The sequence below is a fragment of the Sinocyclocheilus grahami genome, unplaced genomic scaffold, assembly GCF_001515645.1.
Source record: "Sinocyclocheilus grahami isolate Dianchi unplaced genomic scaffold, SAMN03320097.WGS_v1.1 scaffold1769.1, whole genome shotgun sequence".
Lineage (NCBI taxonomy): Eukaryota > Metazoa > Chordata > Actinopteri > Cypriniformes > Cyprinidae > Sinocyclocheilus > Sinocyclocheilus grahami.
Genome location: NW_015506948.1, coordinates 10721 through 18853, shown reverse-complemented (window position 1 = coordinate 18853; position 8133 = coordinate 10721). Strand labels below are relative to the sequence as shown.

General features: G+C 36.8%; 1 long non-coding RNA gene across 1 annotated transcript in view; it reads right to left on the bottom strand.

The window, feature by feature from the left end:
* Window positions 1-431: 431 nt before the first annotated feature.
* Window positions 432-8133, bottom strand: part of LOC107572530 (uncharacterized) — a 9390-nt gene continuing 1688 nt past the window's right edge. The window contains exons 2-3 of the long non-coding RNA XR_001607364.1: window positions 5305-5308; window positions 432-530 (exon numbers count right to left, since the gene is read on the bottom strand). This is a non-coding gene — a long non-coding RNA (uncharacterized lncRNA). The remainder of the gene's footprint in view (window positions 531-5304; window positions 5309-8133) is intronic.

Genomic DNA, 8133 nt, shown 5'->3' with positions numbered 1-8133 from the left:
ACTGCTGTGCTAGCAGAGACCCTGCCCTGAGTGACCGCAAACACGCAATCCACCATGTTTATGTTCAAGCTAGAGCATTTAAAAGCAGCATTCAAGTAAGAAATGTCTTCTTATTGAAGCTATAGATGTTATTCAGTCCAGAGCAGTGAGTGACTTTCTGCTTTTATTTTATTGTTTGGGTCATATTAACAGCGCAGACAGCAGGTACTGTATATTTGGCTGCTGTCACTTAATACACACATCTAAAATAAACATGCGATTTCTTTCCCAGCTGTTTACCTTCACAGACATAACTGACTGTGTTTTTGTGTTTTTAGCATAAACCTGTGTGTATTTGACAGTTTAAGCGCAATAAGACATGAAAGAGAAGTATTCACATGTAGTAGGCCTACTCACATGCCGTGTGACAGCCGCTTTCTGTGCATGTGCCTCGGATATGTGCGCTTAGAAAACCATATTTCAGAAGTTTAAACTGATATGGCTTTAAAACGCTTGATTTCAGTGCGATAGCCATGATGAATAAAACCAAACTTTAGCTTTTTTGGCAAAGTATCTGAGGTATGAGCTGTAAAGGCACAGCCCTATTCTGGAAAAGGGGGTGGGGAGCAGCAGCTCATTTGCATTTAAACAGACATGCATGAAAACAGCATGTTTCTGGTTTCACTTAAAACGGCCATTTTCAAAATGATTTATTAAATGATCTGAGGGATATTTTGAGCTGAAACTTCATAGACACATTTTGGGGACACCTGAGATCTATATTACATCTTATAAAAAGGGGCATAATAGGGGCCCTTTTAAAGTAATAACTGAAAATATGTGCTAATGCAGCATTACTGGACTGGGAAGGTCATTTCCCGTTCCTAACATGCTTTGCATGGTTCTGAATGAGAATTAATATTAGTGTTTAATAATCTGGTGTGTAGAAATTTAGAGGAGTTCTGTCATGTTGCAGTTTTGTGGATCTTGGACTGAAATAATTGAGGATTGGTCTGTTTGTTGGTTCACTCAAAGAGAAATTTGCCAATACAGCGAGAAGTCTTGCTATGCTTGTGCTTCCTGCCAACATATCCTACACATACTATCCTTGTTTCTTGCTGCTTGTAAAAATAAAATTGCATTTACCATGGAACCACAATTGAATTAAGTTTAGACAAAGAATAATTTATTTCTTTCCCGCAACGTCTACCGGAAAGTCTTCCCAGAAGAATGGAAGCTTTTAGGGTTGTTCCTCTCAGGGGATGATGGGAAGGATAAGATACTAATCAGCTACGGAGCTCCAGGAACATCCAGGGGAGTTACCGTGACAAGCTACTTCAAGGAGCTAACGGGCCTTTCCAAAAGACATTTGCATTACACTCATATCTGTGCACATGTAAACTCTGATTCTTCCTCTTTCTTTTTTAATCCTACTCTTTTTCCGGTAAATGTGCTCTTCGTCTGCCACCCCCTGTATGTGTAAATTAATGCATGTGCATGAATCACTAGTCTTGCAAACCTTTTTTATAGCAGTTGATTTACACTGTTTGCAGGGCAAGATCTGTAAACATTATTTGTAGCCTTTATTGCTCGCTATGTAAGCATTAAAAACCCTTTTTGTAGGATTTACTACAATTTTCACTAATTTACTCAGTTGGTAGCAAATTAACACAAACACATGGAATTAAACAAGAATTTTTGAAGAAATGTTTAAAACATATCCTCTAATAATCTTAATAACAATTACAGTGCACTATTGTGGTCTCATCTTGGGTCATACTGTACATTAACTATGCAAAATCTCAGCAGCAAAAGTTAAAAGAGTTTTAAAGGGGTCATCGGATGCGACATGCACTTTTACAAGTTGTTTGAACTGAAATGTGTGTTGACAGTGTGTGTACACAACCACCCTAATGAATAAAATCCACCCAGTGCTTTTTTTTTTTAAATCTACTAAAATCATTACCCCTTTCTCAAATCAAGCCGTTCTCAGCTTCTTGTCTGTGTGACGTCACAGGGATGAAGGCCGCTCCCACGATTGTTTGATTGACACAAAAGCATTGACCTGCCCTGAGTGAGCGGTCATCAGTCCGCCATTGTTTCGAAGCTGGAGCAGATTTAGACAAGAATGTCTCCTAAGCGATTGAAGTGTTTTGTTATTGGATGAAACAATGAACATAGCAGTCGTCATTTACTCCCGACATCTGAGCCGCTGAAGACAGTGGATTACTTTTATTTCTGAAGGGAATGCGCCCCCAATCTAAATGTGTCTATGTTCGCGCGAATCATTCGTGATCCAGCCTCACCTACAGAAGTGAGTATAAGGTCTTTTTTATGAATCTTTGCAAATCGCTTTTCCTAACATGCTAGTTAGCAAGTTTCACAACGAATGTGGCTAAAGTTTTTTAAAGGCTTTGCGGCTTGGAAGAGAGGGGCAGGGTGAGCAGAGCTCATTTGCATTTAAAGCAACATGAAAAAAAAGGCTTGCTCTGAAAAGAGCTGTTTTTGGCAAGGTAAAAAGGGTGTTGTTTATACCATTGAGAAATTTTAACCAAAGTATGTTATAGACTTTTCATTAAGACCCTAAAGAATCATATCAACTTGGAAATATGATGGGCATCCGATGAGCCCTTTAAATAATAATTCGCATGAACTAGTGAAATTTTTATTCACAGTCTGACGATATATTAGGTGGGGGAAGAGTGTGTTAAACTAATAGCTTGCACTCGCAAATTTGGCCTATTTATTTCCAACTGGCACTAAACACTGAATAATGTGGATTCGCTGGTTGAATTCACAGAACATGTCCGAGCTTCTCTCAGCCATCAAACGTGAACACAGTAATGCGTTTGTGCTAATGAATGGAAGTTCCTAGCATGTTTGGTCACTCTGTTATCTCATGGTAGTTGTTGTGCAATAAATTAGTAGGAGTAAAATGAATGCTGTTTTGTGGCCAAGTGCAACATACAGTATTAAAGTGTCAGACACAAATTAATAATTCTCATTCCGACTTGCAAGAGCTGTTTGCAATTTAAAAGTAGTGCGGCCGTCACTTACTGCAGTGTTATTCGCTCTGACAGGATGGTATTGTTGTGCTTACCACTGGCAGTGGTATTAGTGTTTCTACTTGCTTTTAAACAGTGTTTGCCTGTAAAAATTAAACTATGGATTTTTATGAAAAATCCAAACTTCAGCACTTGTCCTTCTTGACAGCTTCATAATGGAAATATTGATGAATGGATGTCAATGTAATTATGTTTGATTTTTATTTGTGTTTTTAAGCACAGACCAGGTTTAATTTGAGCACAGACCATACAAGGATTTCTTTGGCTGACAAAACAGTTACCAACCGTTTTAAAAGGCAGCAAGGACATTCTATTATAAGGTCATCATGAATCATTGTCAGTCTCTCTGCTGTGTCTGTGTTTCTGGTCAAAGCGTCAGTTCTGTACTACTGACTATTCTGTGAACAATTAATAATGAATATATATATATATATATATATATAGTATATATGTTTTGTTTATATTTTGCACTTTTTATTATAGTTTCATTTTTTATTTTTGTTTTGTTTTTTATAAAAAAAAATATATATATATATATATATATATATATATATATATATATATATATATATATATATATATATATATATACTTTAGGCTTGCTCACTGATGGGTTGTAAAGCATTATTTAATTTAATATTTAATTTAATTCATATATGTATGTATATACTGTATATACTTTAGGCTTGCATTTAATTTTTATTAATTTCATTTATGAATGTATACTTTAGGCTTGCTCACTGATGGGTTGTAAAGCATAATTTAATTTACTGTAATTTCATTTAATTTCATTCTAAAAAAAAAAATTCAAGTTTATTTGCTATACAGCCATTGCATTTGAATTTCAACAACTGCTGTAATTCTAAACCTAAATAAATAGTCCACAACATTTTATAACCCTGAAATACAATTAAAACCAACATACAAGTATCCCAATATAACTGTTTGATTTTGTATAATTCAGTACTATTTGCAGATATATAATAGTTCCAGGGTGTTCAGTTGAACATAAGAGGATATGTCTGCCTGTTCAGGATGGATATATAATTACTGGAACCTAAAACTTGTAAAAACTTTTGACTGTCACTGTATATGAAGTGAAATCTTCTCCATACAGCTCCAAAGTTTAGCAATAAGCTGTTCAAATCTGTCTCTCCTAGGCAGGTGTAGCTGGTAATATGAGCTTTGCGGGCTTGTGAAACAGCACAACCATTCTGCCCAAACAGCAGCTAATTAGCAGATTGTAGATGTTTCATGATGGAGTACAACACAAAACAGGACAGCAGCGAGAAGCCCATTGCTTAGCAACTATAAGTCAAGACTCAAGACACTGGGCAACTGACACCATAATGAACAAACATATCATGTTTATCAGTTTGCAGGCCTGTATATCCAACAATCTCCGTCAATGGGGACATTTGGCTTCTCCCAAGTTATGTTGTTTTGGTATCTAGTATCATTATTGTCATACTTCATTGTGGAATTACTCAAATATGTCTTCAATAAATCATTTTGCATCCCTGTCAGACAAATAACAGTGACAGCTACACAGAGAGCGGATGAATTAGTAATGAGGAGACATACGGTACAAATGCTCTGGGATTTTCAAGCATATAATTTTATGCGGCACCCGGCGAGGGAGCCACTTTGACGGCAGATGCTTGGGATGGCTGGCACAAATATTGTTGAAGTAATGGCATCACCAACAATTTTGCGAATAGAGTTACTCGCATTATTTGTGGAGGACGGATAAAACTCACTTTTGTTCCTCTTGTGGACATTTGTACTACAAAAATTCTAGGCTTCATAACTTAACAGAGTTAACTTTCCACAAAACTTGTCATATTACAATAAATATGTCACATTATAGTGGAAATGTTCGGTGAGTACCAAGGACACAAAAGTGAAAATGTCATTTAGCACACAGCAAGAGCATTCTTTTGGTATTATTGGAAAGCATTAGGCTAGTTTAAACAATCTTGCATCCAGTATCACCAAGAAAGTTAATCTTTTTTTTAAACAACACATTGTTTCAGTCATAGACAAGATAAATATATCAACCACTCAATCTAAAAGCTCTTAACACCCAATGCTCTTATCTGAAGACAGCTCACACATTCACCTGTGCTGCTCAGTATTAATAATAGAATCGGAGGGAAGAAATGTCACAGTCAATATGACATTTTCCCTTAATGCTCCTAGCAGAAGTTTATATGTGAGAGCAAAACCTAGCACAAGACAAGCTGTCTGCTCTTATCACACAGCTAATGACAAAACATTTGTACCAGTGTGGTAAAATTTGGGTTTGTCCTGTTTATCTCTGTCAGCTTGACATTTTCACCTCAGAGTGTTTCAAGTTTCTTTTTTAATGACATTGCAACATAAGCATTTCTAGAGACATAAGATTGTCTCAGCTTGTTTTCCTATCTCCAAAAAACAGCTTAATTAATTCATCCCATGCCTCGATTCGTTGTTAACGCTCCGACATGTTCGACAGTGACAGGTGCTAGCAACGGATCCACTGAGCTGATGACTTCATTAAATCAATTAAACCCGTCACTGGGTCACTTCATTGCCACCCACACGCTCGCTGCACCAATTAGTTTCTCCCTCTTGGTGTTTTTGAGCACGTGACTCCCATGTGCCACAATGCTGCTCCACAATTAGCGACCAAACAAACAAGATCTGGCAGTTTCCAGACAGCATCAAGATCTTAGTTTGTGGCTCAGTGAGAGCTTTATGTGGGTGGGTAATAGACTTGCTGCAATCTGTGATTACAACAAATTTTTCAATTATCATAACTGAAACATACTGTATATGTAACCACCCTGAGCTGAAGCGGCTTGTTCGTAAATGCAGTGGTGAAAGGAGAAACCTTTTATGGATTGCACCTTCTAAGATTTGAATTTACAATCTTTGGGTCACAAGACCAGACTGCACCATTTTCTTCGCCAGCATCTGAACCTTGGTCAGCTGCTTGAATGATTTGAATTGATCAAATTACAGGCTACTTAATAACTGCACTCTGAGAAAAAGTGTACTAAAATGTACACTTTACGTGCCGATATGCACCCTTTTGGTACAAAGGTACCTTTTGAAAAGGTATCACCCCAATGACAGCTTTTGTATCAGTTTTTTTTTCTGATAGTGTGCAATATTAATTCAAATAAAAAGCTCAGCTCTTTGTCTCACAGCAAAAATAACTTTCTTAACCACTAATTTAAATGTTTAATTTAGTCAAATTTTCCAGTAAAAACATCAAAACAACCTTAAAACTAGCTACATTTACATAATAAGACTAATAATAAAAATATATTCATAGAATATATCTTGAACTAATTATATTATATTATATTATATTATGCATTTTAAGTGCCATGGTAAATTATTATTATTATTTTTTTAAATCACAAACATTGCTGGAGATTTAATTTAAAGTTACTCTTTATATATATTGCCAAATTAGAAAAATATTGATATACAATAGAATAGAATATTCAAAGTAAATCTATTTCAAGATATATCCTTTGAAAACAAGTCTAATGAAATCAATAAAGCAATATTGTATGCCAAAGTAAATTGTTTTAATTTTTATATATTTTTGCTAAAAAAAGTAAAAAATAATTACCTTTTAATTTATTATTATTTTTTTGCAGTGTATGAATTGGCTGGCTGATGGGGAGTCTGAATATCAAGCGCAATCTCAGCGCTTTGCTGAAAGCGCAATTGTGTGGTCACGGCTGATGTGACCTGAGGTGGCTATCATCAAGCCGTGGCTGATGAGTAATGAGACGGGACATCTGCTCCTCATGTTCATCCTCTCACCCACATCTGGCTGACATTCAGACCAGCACAGATTGCTGTCACACACCATCAAAGGCCTGTGGACAGTGACAGCGTGTGACATGCAAAAACAAAGACAGCCAAGTGCTTCATACTGTACATCCTCAGAGCGAGATACAGAGTTCACAGGATCAGCGTTGGAGCCTGTTTTCAAAGTGCATTTCAGAATGCAATCTGAAATGGTTTTATATGGCAGGTTTCTAGGGAACCCACCTCAGGGGGCCAGACCTACACACGCACTCCAGCCATCCTGACGCTCAATCATAAAGCAGCATGGTTGCTTCAATCACATACTAAATCCACATACTAAACTTTAACTGGAAGATAAACTCCCCTATAGGGCCGTCATCAACAAATCTCAGTGTGTTCTGGTACACTCTGCTACAAGTTAACTTTTTACTATTCTGAAGAAAATATGATTGCAGTTTTGATCACAGATGCTAAGGTGTTCTTAGTGTTTGTAGCTTGTTGATACAAAAAAAGGTACAAAATTGTCATTGGGGCAGTACCCTTTAAAAAGGTACTAATAGTGGCTTTCACACCAGAGGAACCTTTTCATAGTTACTAGAACTATTTTTTAACCGAAATACTAACCATTTGTTTGGCGTGTTCACACCGCACAAGTTATTAAAGTATTTGGTTCTACTCCGTTTGGGAAAACTAAAAGGTGCTTTCACACCGCGTAGTTCTAGGAACTTGGTGCCAGCAGGGTCGTTCCTAGAGAACCAAACAGCCTTTTTCTTGTTTCCATTCGCACCGGCAGTGGAAACTCTGAAGCAGCCGACAACAAAGTTTTTTTTGTGGCATTTACAAACATCAGCAACCGGTGAATGGACAACGCAGTGATCGGAGTTGTATTTTGTGTGTGTGTGTGTGTTGTGGGTTTTGTGATAACGGAGATGGAATGTAAAAGCACAATTTTCACAACTGAAAGAGCATGAAAATCTGACTAAATCTCCTATGTCAACTTGCAGTGTTACATATCATCGAAGCTGAGAAAAGAAAACAATGCTGCAGACAACAAATGCTGTTATAGCTGTTTTCCATGTTCGTTTTTTAAACGAGGCTTTTTAAAAATGCCGGGTAGCCGGTGTTTCGTATGCGTTTGGTCAATCAGCATACACTTACATCACTAATAGTTCTGTAAGGGAAACAGGTCAATAATTTAGCTCAAAGGGAATCATTTAAGATTTTAAAGGGACCTCCACCATTAATATGCAAGGGAATTAGGACAGAATCACTGTTT